At 35.2% G+C, this 18632-nt stretch overlaps 1 long non-coding RNA gene across 1 annotated transcript in view; it reads right to left on the reverse strand.

Annotated features, from left to right (window-relative positions):
* Positions 1 to 9314: 9314 nt before the first annotated feature.
* LOC148651138 (uncharacterized) overlaps positions 9315 to 18632 on the reverse strand; it is a 102414-nt gene continuing 93096 nt past the window's right edge. Inside the window, exon 3 of the long non-coding RNA XR_015925670.1 lies at positions 9315 to 9586. This is a non-coding gene — a long non-coding RNA (uncharacterized LOC148651138). The remainder of the gene's footprint in view (positions 9587 to 18632) is intronic.

An 18632-nucleotide genomic window follows, 5' to 3' on the forward strand; every position in this document is an offset into this window, starting at 1 on the left:
ACTTTAAGTTGGCAAAACTGTCTTAGAGCACAAATCTATAAAACACAGCATACACTATGTACTATTATTATATTGTTGTTCCTGCTGTATGTCAGGTAGTGTAGTACGTTCAGTTTAAAAAAGTTAGTTTGTAAATTTGTCATAGAAAATTACTTTTTTATTACACCAACTTAACATGTTTATGGGGGAAAATAATGACAGGTAAGCTGTTAGAACAAAAATGATGTAAGCAGTACTTTTATTACAATATACAATAAATACTGCTGTGTGTGAAAAGACTGCACAGCAGAAAGATGTAGCCCCCATAGTTACTACGCAGAAACAAAGGGGTATACATTTTACATAAACTACATAAAAATAAACTTTTCATAGTAAACTTAGCCAAGAGGTATTTTCCCTCTCACTTACGGCCAGGAATAGCTGAAATGAAAACCTTTAAAGAAGTACAGTGCCTTAAAAAACTATTCATACATGATGTCCTATGATGTCCCATTTTGTGAATTACAAAATGATGCATGTACAGTACAAAAAACTAGAAAATGTATGTTGTACTGTACAGGTAATCTTTGAATCCAGTAATTTATGGAAGAATCTTTCAAAGCATTGACAGTTGCACTTTTTTGGGGTCTCTATTAATTTTGTACACTAGCCATCCTTTTCGGCAGATTTGCTCATGCTCCTTCAAGTTGCTTAGGGGCTGGTTATGGGCAGCAGCTGTCAGGTTTTTCCACAGATTAACAATGCGATTCAAGTCAAGACTTTGACTGAGCCTTTCAGGCTCGTTCACTTTTTTTATTCTTCAGCTACTCCTGTGTAGTTTTGGCTAGTGCTGTGGATCATTGTCCTTTTGGAAGGTTCATTTTTGTCCAACTTTTAGGTCTGAAGCAGGTTTTCCTCTACGATTTGCCAGTAATTTACTCCACCTACAGTATGTTCCAATCAGTCTTGACAAGCTTCCCAGTCCCTGCTGATGACAAGAAGAACTATAATAACATAATGCTGCTACCACCATGCTTGACAGTAGAGATGGTGTTGACTAAGTGCTGTACTCTGTTGGGATTGTGTCAGATGTACTGTAGCACTTTGCATTTAGACCTTAAAGTTCCAATTTTGTCTAGTCTGACCACAAATAGTTTGTCACGCAGGATCACATACTGTAGGTGCTTTAATGCAAACACCTTTATTCAATTTCAGATTTTTTTTAACTTCAATACAAGCTCCCTTTGTTGAGTGGATTTTAATTATATTCTTGTTTTCTTTTGCTTTGAGAGTACAGTTTGTTTGTAACAAATATCAATTACTCTTTCAAAATGACTGCAAGCTTTAAAGCAACAAAATGTGAAAACCATGCACGTGTCTGAATACTATTCCAAGGCACTGTATGTTCTGTTCTCAACATTGCTAAATTTAGCTATTAAAAATCCAATGCAAACAGATTGAGTCAGACCTGTTGTAGATGATGGAAGTTTTATTTAAGTGGAAGAATCTTCAGAAGAAAAAGGGAAATGAAGAAAATATTAAAAATATCTTTATGACAGCAAGTCTCTGGCAGTTACGGACAGCAACTGTACAGTGGAAATTTTAAATCAGTAGGCAAACATTTATTGAATTGTGTGATGCAGTCAAATTGCAACTACTTTTCGGCCTCAAAATTTTCTAATGAACTAAGATGTAAATGAAAATCCTTTATCACAATCATCCATCTTAGATCTATTTACAGAAGGAAGAACACTATGATCTAAATTTACAGATTTACTGTACATGTAGATGTTAATGTTTATGTTTGGATACACGGTATAGTTTTTAATAAGCAGTTGTGCTGAAATAATTTAGAATTTATGCATAAAGTAGCGTACATAATGAGACATAATGAATAACTAGCACTGTTATTGAAGGAGGTATTTGGATGTGGGGTTTTTTTTTCAGTGTTTGGGTTGAAGTGTCAGTGCATTCAACACAATCCTCAGAAGATTTACAGCCCATCTACTTAAAATCCAATGGTATTAAAATCCAGGAGGATTTAATGCTCCCTATATCTCCCTTAAGGTGTCCCATTTCTTCAATTTATAATTTGTCAGCTTGATACTCCCTCCACGAAAGTCCGATGCAATAAAAGCAGTGTAGCACCTGGGTTATGTATTAGGCGAGAGGACAGATGCACCAATATTAATGATCTCTCGCATGAAGGCAGCACAAGTTTTGAAGGACAATGAACATACACTATAAACTCTGTTGAGATGATCATGTCATCTCGATATCAGACTTAAGGCTCCCAAAGAAGTGCTCTTCTCCCTGTTTAACATGGTAATCACACCCAGAGGGGGTTACAAGAAGCATTTCAGAGATACTGTAAATGCAAACATGAAGAAATGCAACATCAATATCAGATTATGGGAGATTATACTGTTGCCATAATCTGGGAAGGAAGAATTTTTAAAAACATTTCATTGTCAGCAACTACTGCTGCACTCTGTATTGTTGTGCATTTGATAAATAAACTTTGATTGATTGATTGATTGATTGATTGATTGATTGGTTGGTTGATTGATTGATTGGTTGGTTGATTGGTTGATTGGTTGATTGGTTGGTTGGTTGAAAAAAGGAACTCTGTACATTGAGATCCAAATGTGTTAGGACAAAGAAGCAAACTAAGAGTTTCTTAGTAAATTTGCATTGCTGGATTGTGCAGTACATAACCAGATACTGTATAACCCAGGACAATACCTTCTCAAACTACTGTTCCAGAGAAAGTAAATATCCTGTATTGACCTTGTCAGTCACGTTCAGGTTCATAGAAGACAATCATCAGCAAAAGAGATATTCAAGGAGGTGCCTTAGTAAAATTACTTTTATTTTTCAGGCAACTCTGCTTCTACCACAAAAAAAAATGAAAAATGTGTGGCATCTTAACAGTCTCAGAGGACCTTATTAGTGTTGTACCATAACATTTTGCACATGGACAAAATGTCATTGATGTGATAGCATTGCTGCTCTCTACAGTATTCTAGAAATCGTTTCACAAACTGATTTTATCACTTTAGTTACAATAAGCATGGCACAGTTTTTACATAACAACAGAGAATCAGGCAAATGCCTATTAGAAAACATGTAACAGGTAATAAATAGATTGGTATAATATGTCTCTTTAAATAATTAGTCATTTAGCAGTTTTATTCCCAGAAGATGAACATCTTTAACCTGTTTTAATTAAGACAGATGAAAGTAAATTTAAAAATCCATTTCCTGTACATTCTGTTTAAAGAATATGACTTAAGTAAAAGTCTCACATTTTTGCCATTTTGTTACTTTATGGCTTGTGAAATAATATGCACTCATTTTGTTCACATTGTAGTGTTGAGATTTAAAACAGCTGGTGGGTGTAAATCATAAGTATTCCTGCGACTATATGAGAAGGAATGGCAATACCTTTACTGATTGAGCAAACTTTAGTTTTTGTGTGTGTGTGTGGGGGAGGGGCTGTACATTTATGAGTTAGCTTATTAAATGTTAACAAGGTCAAGTTTGAAATCTTATTCAACAGCTATAGTTTTACACATAAAAAATTATTACTTTATAGCAATGACATCATCATTGCAGTCATGGAAAGTCTCTTTGCAGAAATGTGATTCTCTCTACTGGTTACTTTCCCAGGTTGAGCTCCTTGTTTTTCTCTCTGGTTTATAGGGGTTTTTTTTCTCTTCGAATTTTCCTCTTTGTCTAACTTCATAACACATGATTTTAAGACTTTGATGTTTTTATTTTCAGCTATTTTCATTTAATGTTCAAGTGGTTTCATACTGTATCTGTCTCATTTTATATGTATTACTGTGTGTTCACAAATGGGTGGCATGATGGCACAGTGCTTAGGATTGGTGTCTTGCAGAGCTGGTGCCCTGGCTTCAGTTTTGGATCTGGAGTGTACCTGTTGTTTGCCAGAATAGGCTCTGGCTCCCTGGGACCCTGAATTGGAGGAAACAACAAAAATACTGTTTGCATTATTTTTTTAAAAAGGCATTGCTATACTTCTGGTAACTGTAGATTTCTCTTCCTGTTACAAAATGAAAAAAATATATACTGTACATTTTTACATTAATTGAAAATGGCTTTCTATCTACAAGGAGAGCATCTCAAAATTAACTAGAAGTTAACTACCAAAGTACAGTCCGTAATTTCAATTCCACTGCATAAATAAAGTTTATTTATAACACAGATAATATAGAGTATAATTGTTTAAGGGCCATGCAATGTTTGTATGTTCTTTATAGAATCATTTTTATAAAAGCATATAAACACATCAGATGTAGTTGGGTGCTTAAAGTGCAGGTTCTGGTTCTTAAATGCTATTGTTCATATATATATTTTATTGATGAAGATATCAATAAAGAATTTAAACAACAGCATCATATAAACTAAGGGATAACAGTGCCTTTTTTCTGATCTTCACATCTCATACTTTAAGCTCCTTTTTATGACATTGTGAAACCTTTCTGATGTTGCTCTTTCTTGTTGAGTGCTGATACAGTATATTACAATAAACCCACAACCTTTGGAGATGGATTAAATACTCATTCGCATAATACTATTTGGCTTGTCTGCACTTTGTGATATTTAATCGTACTTAATGAAAATAGAGAGCGTGACCGATGCAGTGATAGAACACAAGTTTAAACAGTGGCTTAGGGTTAGGTTTTGATACTCCTAACACAGAAGTCAGGCAGAGTTAATTAAAACACAGGATATAAACTTCAAACGCAGAGTGCTATGGATGGTATGTGAAGAGAGAAAGACCTGACCTTCTTATAGTTTGTTCTTATTTCAAGACAGCAGAAAGCTGGGAAAATGCACAACTGCCCAATCAAGGCTTTTCTGAAGGACTTTCTTATGTCCACAGGATTTCTGGATGCAGACATACACTGTACACTATTCCATAATGACTGCATATGTGCCTGCTTCATACAGTACACCCAATCTAATGCAATTATATTTTGTTTAATCTTTCATTTATTTAATCACTGGCGTTCACCACATGGAACTTTGAATACACTGTAGCAACAGAAAAGGTGATGGGACTATTAGAGGTTAGAATTAGAACTATTCTTCGGCATCTTTCCAACCGTACCAGAATTTACTTTTATACCTTTTAATAAACTGACAGCAAAGGTCATACAATTGCCCTGTTAAAAGTCTGTTCTGTTCTTGACAATTCTCACACTGCTTAAAATAAATAAAGTTATATTTTATTTAAGCATGCTTAAATGAATATTGTGTATGACATTCTCTTTAGTCATGAATGGAATGTTTGTATTTATTGTGTCTAACAAAGTTTGTGCTGTATATGCCAATCTGAGGTTCACATACTCATTCTTTATGTGGGAATAAAGTCAGTATTTTCTGTCTTGTGAAGACAGTTTAAGGTTTGTAAAATCATACAGTAGGTCATCCAAATTGAAAGCCTTATTAGACCTTCAGACCTTGTTTGGGTAACTTTCAAATTCAAATTCAATCATGCCACACTTTGCTTTTTAACAAAATACATTGTAGTTACAAATGTTCTATCAACTTGACGCAAAACTGTAAGCAGTAAGCAATTGAACAGTGTACAGTAAATACACATACAACACAAAATTATATTGCTATCAGCTGATCGAGTATAGGAAACAGCTTTTTCTTTTTTAAGCCCTATCATACTGCAGGATTCAATTGCCATTTTTATGCTACCAGTGGTAATTTCACTAAACTTGCTGGGAACACTTTGTTTAGTTTCTCAATTCAACTCACTTTCTTGCAAAAGACAAAAAACTGGTAATTTACACCACAAAATTGAAGAAGTTATTAAAACTGGGCTGCATACACAATATAAGGGTTACAACCTTTCACAGAAATGTTCTCCTGCAGAGTGTCATAAGACTAGCCACATTATGTTTACTTTGCTTTCATTTCACCTCCTATGAAAGCTCTTTATGCCCCATTGGGCACAGTGACATGACGTAAGATAATTAGAGCAACGCTTCAATACACATTTAAACGTGTGCTTAGAGAACAACGGTTAGCAAAGAATAAAAACTGTTGCAAATACTGTACCTATGTTCTCTATATCTATGTGGAATTATTAAATAATTTTAAATATTTAAGTTTATTTTACTTTAATGTTCACATTATAAATAAAAGGTAGGCTGGTGGCCTTAAAACTTAACTTATGATAAGGACAAAATCGAAGACTAAGAGAACACAAACGTGAAAGGAAAACACAGTAACAGAACATTTGAAGTAATCATTTTGTTTTTACATGAAAAGTTAGTATATTGATCAAAATGTCAATATCATCAATAAGCCGTATATTGTTACTGAAAGTTGTGTTTTGTGTTTGTGGGAAATACAGTAACACCCTCAACCTTACACCATCATTACCCCTGTCAAATTAAAGTGAATCCTTGCGGATATTTCTTAGATGAGAAAGCCTTTACATATAATGCAAACTGTATACAGTACAATATTTTATTATTCCACTTGACCTACGGTTATACAAACTTTCTATGGCAGATTAAGCTTTATACATCTTCAGTGCAAATCTTGCCAGCGTGACACCTTCCTCAGACAATGTAATGATTCGAAAGCAAGCCTGCACCCCCTGTGAGTAATTAAATACCTGATTTGCTTCATGCAAATACAAAGATCTAAATTTCATAAATAAAAAGCTGACACACATTTTTCTTAGATCAAGCAAGTAGTGACATGTCTCTGTAGGAAAACCCTAACAGATGTTATAATCGCAGATATCATTCTTGGGAGGAAAAACTGAGATTCTGAACAAAAATAAATCATTGTTGGCTGCCAAAAATAAATCAGGCATTAATTCAGGGTGCAATTCCACCATGCTGAGGTTGGCAGACATAGAGATAGCACATTTCAAGCAGCAGACTGGAACTAAATTCAAAGATGTAGACGGAGAGCCAGTGCATTTCATTATCAGGGCTGCCTTCACACGACTTTTCTATTAATTCTTTGTATGTCTACAAAGTATGGGTTTCATATTATATAAGGATTTTTGCAAGGTAAGATTTCTGTTGTGTATGAAATGTTTAACCCAGAGATTTAAAAACTAGTTGGAAGTACTTTTCAAAAGCCACCCTGTAAACATGTGTGAATGACATCGGTATCTTAAAGGAATATAATTTCAGCAAGTTACAGAAATTTTTTTTTCACATTTTTTGTGTACATGCCAGTGATATTTTTCCTTGCCAAATCAGATTTCACAGCAATAAATACAGTATATACAAGTGGTCCTCAGAGAGAATATAATGTATTGCGCATAACAAAGCAGGTAAGGAAACAGACAAGGCTGGAATACTCTTTTTCTGGATGTTTCTTTTTTTATGAAGGCATTTATGTATTCGAATATTAAAATAAAAACATATAATCAGAAAGATATGCAAATTTCTCAGAAGGCATCATGAATAAGAAGGCAAATCAGTTATCCTACTACACAAGCAGAGTAGTTAAGTGTTTAAACGCATTTGAAGTGGATGTTAACAATGATACTGAATTGTTGCCTTATATTAACGTGATTTGTAGTTATATTCTTTGATAGCTGTCATACTGAGTGCATTGGTGTTGTATTTTCCTTATATTAGTCCATTCTTTTTCATAAGAAACACATACAGAATTAAAAAGTAAAATACAGAATTAAAAGTATATCCTCTTCATCACAGAAGTTTACCTTCTACTCTATAAACTGTATCAAAGTTCTTCAAAATTAATTTCAAACTATATCAGTAGTCACCTTTTAAAACTGTTTTTTTAGATTTAGATGCATACCTGTCTTAAAATACCCTATGCAAGCCAAATGTGTCAAATATTTTTCAATTTAGTCCAGAATTAGGCAGAATGTTCATTTTAAAATGACTTTTTAAAATAAAATGTTGTACTTTTTATTTATCCCCTTTCATTTTAGGAATATTGAGTCAGAACACAGTAGCTGCAAAACATACAAGTGGTTGCATGCAAACAGGGATACAAAATATATTATTCCCCAATATGCTGTCAGTTTCCGTCTGTCTCTTTCATGTTATGAGGAGATCTCAATTCAAAGAAGAATTATATGGCTGAGGTCAGTCCGCCTCTGGTGGCTGGATGCCACAAAGAAGTCTGTCCGATCTGAAATTCTCAGACAGCTAATTAAACTGGACCACTGACTGAAAACCATCCAGATTATTACACAGAGACTTAATTGTGCCTGGATTTTGAGGCTGCCAGGTTTAACCCTATACAATGTGGAAGAACATGAAATGACATTATGTTTAATTCAGAAAGTGATACCATTTCGAAATTCTTAGTATTTTAAAGGTATTCCATGGTACTATTTTCTATTAAAGATATTTCTCTTCTATTATTTTTTATTAAGATTTATTCATCTAATAACATCAATTCTCAGTTATTTTGTTTCACCCTTTTTTTAAATGTAGCAAATATTACGTTAAGTTTATATATGAAATAGAAAATTGGATGAATTGTAATTGTTTGGATTGGTCATAATATGTTTAGGGATGCATACAGCCAAGTACTGTAGAAATGAAAATTTTTAGAAAACTACCCAACAACTGCCAAATAAAAAACAGTACCTGATAGCAGCTTTTTGATGGACAGAAGTCTGTTTTTTCTACCTATGGAAACCTACCATTGAGTCTTGGGTTTATAATTTCCAGTTGACATTCTGATTTAATCCAGACCTCAGTCTTGTGAAATTATAGGTTGTAATAGCAGTATGGTAGCATTTAACACCATATGGGAAACTAAACATTTCCTTTAAAAGTAGATATATAATTCAATAATTTGAATAGAAATGATCAGTGCTATTAAAATTACTAACTGGCTTTCATCATCTTAAGAAACTGCATCATTTAAATATGTAGTTAAATTAACAATTCTCTGTACAAACAACTCAAATACAATCATATATACAAAACATTTTATACATAAAATTAAGTATAACAAATTATAACATAAATGTTTAATAGATCAAAAAAGCTATGATGGATCAAAAGCCTTTTTTTAAAAAGGGAGTAGTTTTAGTCATTTTTTAAAAGCTGTCACATACTGTATTATGAAAGACAGATGTTTTGGGAAATGGTGCTTCACACCTAAAGCCAGAAAATGGCATTTTAACTGCAAAACACAAAATAATTTTGGCAAGACAATGCCAAATGCAATAAAATGTTTAAGTATTATTTTCGTTAAAATTATGTCACATTCCGCAAAACTTCAAAGAAAAAGTCTGGCATCTTAAAATACATATAACCTCTTTTATTAGTTGCAGTATATACCTTTTTACAACTTCAATATTTAAAATCTTAGAACTAAAATGATACATCAAATATAAACTAATTAATCCTTGTTTATGCCTTGGTCTGGACTAATTAAGTGTTAATTTAAGTTAGTAATTGATGATTATTTAACAAACAAAAACAATAGGTATACTGTATATCAGGCCATTCCATTGTGAGTTTTGCAAGGTGATTATCTTTCTGAATGGATTCCTTGTGAGTTTATTGACCATCCTGAGTCCAAGACCCACAGACTTGAGGCCCACCTGCAATACAGGGTCAACAGAGTTGCAGGAACTTGTTGAGAATTCACAATAGAGAGACTGTGTGCATGCTAAGAGCAGGAGGGCATGAGGCCTTAGACCAGAGATGCTGAAATAATTGGGTGATTATAGGTCTCACAGGTGCAGAAGCAAAAAAAGGCCTGACACACTTCACAGGAATGGTATCCCTATAGCTTTCTGTGTCCATTGACATCAAGGCTTCAGGGGAGATGAATCTGAGTATCACAGAGAAAAATATTAGGACTGACTAAGGAATCCAGGAACTCACATCCCCAGGTAGCGATAGTGTAGGACTCAATTATTAGAGGTATAGATTGTATGCTATGAAGAAAAGAGAGGGAGTACATATGGAGTGTTTCCCATCTGGTGCCCTAGCATCAGACTTTCCTAACTGAGTGGACAGGCTCCTGGCCAGTTGTCATGTTCACTGCAAGAGAAAATGATATTGGAAAGGGCTGTAAGACAAATTCAATGTTGTTTTGTTTTTTTCTTAAAGATAAGAGCAGAGCATCTATGGTGATCTTCTCAGGAATTCTATCAGTGACACAAGCAAACCCAGAGTATCAATCAAAACATGGAGACCTAACACATGGCTCAATCATTGGTGATGTGAAGAGGGGAAAGATTGGGCACAAGGCAGGATACAGCCTAGATTGGATGTTGGTCACAAACAGACACAAACACGCACACACTCACACTGGGGCCAATTTTACAGAAGCCAATTAACCTACAGTAGTAGTGTGTGAGAGGAAAATGCAGCATGCGGAGGAAACCCACCCAGACATGGGCAGAACATGCAAACTCCATATGGATAACACCCCAGGAATTGAACCCAGAGCCCCAGTACTGTGAGGCAACAATGTCAAACCCTATGCCACTGTGCCTTCCAAACTGTGTAGAGTAAATGAGGAATATTTAAACTGTGAGGTACTGAGCTCACAACAGCCCAACTTTGGGTTGTTGTAAAGCCAGTGGTAAAAATAAACTATTAAATATAAATAACAATCCAATGTTAAATGCTTATACATTAATACTTGAAATATAAGAAATAAAATCCCTACTGGGGAACTCCATCGGAATGTAATCTGTTAAGGGTTAAACAGAGATTAATTATACAATTGAAAGTAAAAATAATAAGAAAATGGAATGGAATAGATGGAGATTACAGACTACAGGTATTCTATATATCAAAAATAATATGTAATTTAGAAAAGCAAGAGGGTACAGGTAGTTTAGAACCTACTTGGGTTAAAATATAAGACAGAAATTCTAAGAGCCTATCATTAGGTGTATTCTGTAGACCCCTTCACACAAACATGGGTGCATGTAGCTCACTTTAAGATGAGAGCTGGAAGTTATGCATATAGAAAAGCTAAAAGGTTACTGGCTAGATTTCAACTTGCAGCACATAAATCTGGATATTGTAAAGGCAATTTGTAAAGGTAATAACTAAGGAAGGTATTCTTCTTGACCTAATATTTTCAAACATCAGAATATTATTCAATAAACAGACTTGACAGAACCACTGGGAAAGTGTGACGATAATATGCTATATTTGACGTTTGTTTTAAATAACTAAATCTTGAGTCAAAAGAAGGGTTTGTCATTTTATAAAAGCAGACTATGAAGTAATGAGGCAGAGCTTTTGAGTGATGAACCGGGGACAGATGAATACAGAAGCAATAGAAAAAGGATGGTCATATTTCAAAACCAATGTTAAAGTCTCAACTTGAGTTAATTCCTAAAACAATTAATTCCAAATGTAAGAAAATATGGCAAAGATGGCTTAATGGAGAAACTGAGAAAAAAAATCTAAATAAGAAAGCACCCCACCGACTATGTAAAAGGGCCCATGATTCAGATGAAAAGAGCATAAACTGGACAACAGGTGCAGATGAAAAAAGACATTAGTATTGCCAGAGAGAGTCAGGAAGTAATATTTCAAATAATAAAGATAATAAAAAAGCTACATTTTACAACAATTAAAGAACTACAAAGGACAGAGTAAACATAAAGGATTAAAGGGGATTAATAATAAAACATGATAAATACATTTTAAACATGCTAAATAAATATTCCACTGAAGTTTTTACAGTAGAAAAACTCATAATATTCCACATTTAATTAAACAAGCTCCAGAAGTGCTGGATAAATTCAGCCTAACTAAAATGGATAGGATGGTGAAAAAGAAAGAAATCATCAATGCCTGATGGTATTTTATCTCTCACTTAAGTAAACTGTATTATTATACTACGATATTGTAATGCTCACTTAAAATGGGACCTACTGTATATCTACAAATTAGAAAACTGCAAATTTAACACCAATTCTCAAGAGACACAATTCAAAGTATAGTTAAGCGGAGTATACAGTAGTTACTTACTAATTCATTTGACACTAATTAATGGACTAATTAATTTTGCCCCTTTTAACAGGCGGGCATTTTACTGGAGTAATCGTGGTGAAGTTTTACTCAAGGTTATAACAGTATCCTACTGTACCTGAGATTTGAATTCAAAAGCTTCTAGACATGACTCTAAAACCCTAACAACTACTCCACAGAGCTCTAATCAGTCTTACTTCTGTTACTACTATAGTGATGTAAACCAATGTTAAAGCTAAAGTAGAGCAATGTTAACAAAACAGTGGGTCTTTAAAGAAACTCCCAACGTAGATCAAGAAAAGGAAGATCCTGTTGAATTTGCTTCTTACGAAACTCCTCCAACGTCAATAAGGACAGTACTGTGACTTGAGTGTATGATGTGATAGATTTACATTTTCAAAAAAATGTAATGTCTCTTTACATTAGGGTGCTTTAATCTAAAAATCTGATTCTCAAACCCAAAGCCATAGTAGTACAAGATAATGTAGGCACATAGATTGAGAACTGGTTAAAAAACAGTGCATTATTTTAAGGAGTATAACTTTCTATTGGGCTGATTTAAGTAGAGATCGTTCTGAAACCAATTGCTCTTCCAGATCTATATTATAGATTTAGAATTCTGATTGAGATTCTGTGCACTATAGTTTAATTTGTAGGTGATACAAAACAGTAGCAAGGGAATTACAAAACAAGATAGATAAAATAATGGATTGGTCAGACCCTTTCTTAACAATGTTAGGTACAAAGCAATCCACAGGTAGTAGGAACATATACTATACATATGTAATTAAAACACAGTATATCAATGTTGGGGGTGATTGTGAGCTGCTAGAACCTACACACAAAGGAGTTCTTTGTTTATATAGATTCATCTATGTCCTCATCAAGACAATGCGGGGAAATAAACATAACATGTAGCATATATTCAATTAGGAAAGTGTTAAATGTAAATAACAGAGAGAATCACAATGGGAAATTAATTTATTAATTAATTAATTTAGGATGAAGAACAGGAAATGACAAAAACTGGTCTGGTAAAGGTTTCCCAGCCAGGTGGTGGAGCACCAGAGCTTGGGACTGTTAAGAAATGCCCAGATTTTAGTTTTGCTTTGCTACTTTCGCCCCATCTCCAACTTACCCTTTCTCTCTAAAATTCTAGAACGTGCTGTCACACTTCAGTTACATAACCACCTCATGACAAACAACCTTTTCGAACCCCTCCAATCTGGCTTCCGCCAACTTCACATCACAGAAACCGCCCTAGTCAAAGTCACCAACGATCTCCTAATAGCTTCTGATTCTGGTTCTCCTTCCATACTCATCCTTCTTGATCTCAGTGCTGCCTTTGACACTGTTGACCATAACATCTTACTTTCTCGTCTCGAGACTGTGTTTGGAGTCTCTGACTCTGCCCTCAAATGGTTTAAGTCTTACCTCACTGATCGCTGTCACTTTGTCTCTCTCAATGGGTACAGGTCTGAAACTGGTCTTGTCCCCCAGGGCTCAATACTGGGCCCCTTGCTCTTCAGCATTTACATGTTCCCACTTGGTCAGCTTTTAAGATCACATGGCCTCAGCTTTAATTTTACACTGACGCTACTCAAATATACATCCATACCAAACCCGAGACTGATGTGGCTGTCTCTATTCTATCTAATTGCATCTCTGACATAAAAATTTGGATGACTCAAAACTTCCTTCATCTTAACTGTGACAAGACTGAAGTCATGCTTATTGGTACCCCCCATCAACTTCGTAAAGCCAGTCCTGTAACCCTGTCTGTAGATGGCTCTGTACTTGAGCTTCAATCAAAATTGGAAAAACCTTGGGGTTATATTCGATTCTGTCTTAACATTCGACCCACATGTACAGCATACTGTCAAAACATCTTTTTTTCACCTTAGAAATATCGCAAGACTACGCCCTATGCTATCATTATCTGTGGCTGAAAAGCTGATCAACATATTTGTATTCTCTCGAATTGACTACTGCAATGCTCTACTCCCTGGGGTATCTAAATCTACTCTGAACAAGCTGCAGTATGTCCAAAATTCAGCAGCCAGAATCCTGACCAGGTCTAGTGCAAGTGTTCACATTACTCCTATACTGGAGTCCTTGCACTGGCTTCCGGTCAAATTCCGCGTAGACTTTAAAATCCTCATGCTCACCTATAAGGCTTTACATGGCTTGGCACCTCAATACCTGTCTGAACTTTTATCGCCCTACTCCCCACCTCGCAACCTCCGCTCTTCAAATTCTGCCCTCCTTACTGTCCCCCAAGCCCGTCTACATTGTTTGGGCGACAGGGCCTTCTCCTGCTATGCCCCCAAGCTCTGGAACTCTTTGCCCAAGGATATCAGAGAGTCACCTTCTCTAAACTCAAAAAAACTCAAAACCTTCTTCTTCAGAAAAGCCTTTACTTAACTGGTTCCATTCTTCACCCCTCTGCTCTTCTTAATACCACCTTCCACGGTCTCCTCTATTGTTATTGTTGTATTACTGTAATTATAATTGTGTCTTATCTTGTGAAATCTTCTTATTTATTGTTGTAGTCTTCTTATTTATTGTTATTGTCATCCTGTAAAGTGCTTTGAGAAGTCACCTTTAAAGGCGCTATATAAAATAAAGTTTTTTATTATTATTATTATTATTATTATTATTATTATTTTTATTATTATTATTATTATTATTATTATTATTATTATTATAATTATTACTTAACTGCCAAAAAAGCAAACTGAACAAATGGCCTCCTCTTGTTTCTATCTTTTCTATGTTCTCCTTTTGTTCTTAGATCTTTGGGTCGTAGTAACCTGCATACCTTATGTGTTTACATATTATTTTCTTTTGAGATACAACATGTATTTCTCAAACTGATCAAATGTATATACTGTATATACTGTACATCCTGAAGCACCTTTCTCAGTCAAAGCCTTCTTCAATGTACAGTATTGCTTTCAATTACTCAGCATGTGGACTCCAGAGGCTGGCGTGGAAGTTTCATTACTGTCTACAATTGGTTAAAATTGACAAGCTATGTTTCCTGATTATAGTGTAGAATAATTAGTGAATAATGTATCCTTATTTTATGTTTTACACTTCTCCCATGGAACACTAAGGACGATCAATCTGCACTCACCACCTAGGCTATATGGACTGCCAAACTGTTTTTTTCCAATGGACTCCCTTCTCATTCCTGGAGGAAGAGGCAAGCAATGTGATGAAGAGTCAATGCACCCCCCCCCCACCCCCCTCCATCAAATGAGCCCATGTATTCATTATCTACTTACCATTTTCATCTTTGTCATTCTAAGAAATGTAAAAAAAAGACATTACATGTTTTATTTATATTTTACTTATTAAATAATCATTGTAAATGCACTTATGTGTATTTGTTGTTGTTTGTATTTTTCTAATCTGATGTTGATCCAAAGAGTTCTCCTTGTCTCCTCTCTGTTCCACCATTATGTGTCGGGTTACAGACCCTGACTAACCTCTGGTTGTAAAGAAGGCTTATCTGCCCATCAAGAGGATCTGGAGGTAGGGCGTAGGGTATTTAACCTTTAACCTGGCACTAATGGTCTAGTAGTGAATCTTCTCTTAGTGTGTTCTTCTCTCTTATAGCAGGCCAGTTACATTACAAACTGTTAATGGAAAGTTCCCTGGAGAAACTGCAGTTTATTATCTTTGTTGAGTGTTTTGGCTTTTCTCTTTTGTAAATATTTTTCTCTTGAACTTAAGCACTATGTAAACAGGCACATTTTGCACTTTATTTTTGTGTCTGGACGAAATTTTCATGACTTCAGTGACCTCCCCTAGATTTATGGACAGGTGGTTTAGGCATAATGAAAAACTAACAAAACGTTTTACCAAGAAAATGACTAGCATTAGTTGTTTGTCATTTCCTGAGATTAGCCACAGTTTGTGTTTAAATGTTAAATGCTGAAAAATAAGCTAACACGTTATAGTTAAGCATAGAAGTGCTAAAACAGGCCTTTAGATAAAGGATGTTGTTAGGAGGTGTGAAGAAGGTTCCGGGCTGTACCCTCAGGAACGGCAATAACAATATAAACGATGTTGACGAACAAACACAACAGGAAGGTACATGGTTTTCACTACACTTTGACATTAATACCACTGAAATGTTATATTATGAGATTGATATAACAGCAAAAATATGTTCTTGGAGATTATGAAATTGAACGGACAGCTCCAGGTGCAATGGTAACTTTTGAGGCACCAAACCTCAAGTGGGTACAGTCGTGAACATAAATGGGTACTGTATATATAACGGGAATTTTTTTCTGTGAAAATGACATCAAAAACATTACCTGCGCAAATGGCGGCAGTAGTAGATGGTAGAAAAGAAGAACACAAGGTGCTAGCCATAGTGTTGAAAATAAGCAGATTGTAACAGTGATATCTGGTCTTGAGGTAGAGGCTGTTTGTAAAGTATCTGCCTCTGACTACCAAACAGCACATCCAAGCACACTGGCAGATACAGGATCACACAATCATGTCAGGGGTCCAGTACCCCACTGTTGAAAATCTACCCATTCAAGGGATACTAGGCACAGAATACACCAATCTGAAACAGAATACAAAACAATTAGCAACTATCTTCTTCCTGAAAGCACCTACCATTTTTCAAAATGTGTCTTGAAAAGTCTGGTCTGGAAAAGGACAGGGCATTGTAATCACTAACAGACAGTTCTTCATCTTATTTGTTCTCATTTTCAATCCATCCATTTTCTAACTCTTTGTTCCTATTCAGGGTCACAGGGGATATGGAGCCTATCCTGGCAAGGAAAGGGTACAAGGCAGGATACACACTGAATTGGATACCAGTCCATTGCAGGGTACACACACATACAAGCACGCTCATGCCTAGGGCCAATTTCCCCAGAAACAAACTGACCTACAGTACCAGCACGTTTTTTTTTGGTGAAAACCTGGAGGAAACCCACCTGAGGATGGGCAGAACATACAAACTGCACACAGATAGCACCCAGAAGGTGTATTATCTTTGTGGTAGGTCTTGAATTGAACCCAGGGCCCCAGTGCCACGAGGCTGCAATACTAAATACTGCTCCACTGTGCCACCCTCATTCTTATTTTGTCAACTCATATTGTCACTGATAATTGTATGTTAAGGTGGAATTGTGACAAACCTAGAGAGCATTTTGGTAATTTTCATGGGTAATGAAATTATAGCACTGCTAATAATGGACTGTTTTTAGACTATTTTGAGTCGAGTACACACATAGGTAATTGAGGGGTTTTAGTTGCATTGGTTTTGTTTTGAAAATTCTAAGAAATAATTATGGTACATGTCATGCACGTTCTAATTTTTTTTCTAAGAATTCGTTTATCTTGCTGTTGCATACAAAAGGCCCTTGAAAAACAGTAAGGAGCAATGTGGAATATATTGAAAATTATTTTACGGGATGGGTCAACAGCCCATAGAATTCTCTAGTGTCATTCTACAGCCTTTAACAGCAATACAACTGAAGTGTAAGTGTAGCAGCATTACACATTCCTACCATGGAATAACTGACATATTTTGCTTTGAAGCATTTGGCAATAATGATTTGAATTTCAGAAGTCCACAGTGTTAGTTTGACTGAATCACACATATTCTGAAGCTCTGAAGTATTTTTATAAGTTACAGTATGCCAAGCTGGAAAATAGTGACAACATAGAGTACATTTTTTACAAATGTAAAAACTGCAATGAAGCATGACATAATTGTATATTTTCAGGGAAAAGTTTTTGAAAGACATTTGGAATTTTAAATGTCAATAATTATTGCCATGTTTCTGACTGACTTATTGGTACATCCAGTATTTATAATGATATTATGCATCACTTTAAGGCTCAACGCTTCTACATTTGTTTTATTTTTGATGTAGGTGTGGTTGTCAGCTCTTGTCAAGGAATTAACAAATAGAGAGTACATCTCATATTATGCTTAAAAAATAGTCAAATGGAAACATGGCAATAGACTGCAAAAGACAAATGTTAATTAACCGTTCACTACTACTGTATTTTCAGCAGGTGAGTTAACTGGAAACAAATTGTGACAATTAAATTCATGAGGTTCCATTTATAACTGATAGAGCTTGTACTGTATATAGAATATGAAAAAGAAAAGAGTTAAATATGAAAAGAGTGTGAGACATACTGTAAGTAGCCGTGATTGTGTAAATGTCGCATGGCTGAAATTAATTTCCATCAATAACTTTCTATTTTTTCACTAAATGTATGTACAGCATTTAACTGGGACTATCCAGATTAGAGCCAGAGCTATGAATTATGTTTGAAGAACATACATCTAAAAGGGAGGGTTTTAATTCAAGGGTGTTAAAAGTCCCAGTGTAAAAGCAGGCATACCTTGACTGCAGGAGCCGAGAAGAGTGTTAAACTGTGAGGACAGTGAATTACTGGGTGTATGGCAACAAGCACTGTGGAGATGACCAAGATTAAGAGCTGTCAGAGTACAGTAAGTACTGACACTGACTGCTATTCCTCCTGCATTTAATTAAAATTTCATTGACCGTTGACTTGAGAAGAAAATCTAATTAGCTGTAACAGGTGGGCAAAATGAGAACGATTTCGCTTTCACATGTGTTCTCATTTGGAACA

Source organism: Lepisosteus platostomus, chromosome 12, assembly GCF_059453375.1.
Source record: "Lepisosteus platostomus isolate fLepPlt1 chromosome 12, fLepPlt1.hap1, whole genome shotgun sequence".
In the NCBI taxonomy this organism is placed as follows: Eukaryota; Metazoa; Chordata; class Actinopteri; order Semionotiformes; family Lepisosteidae; genus Lepisosteus; species Lepisosteus platostomus.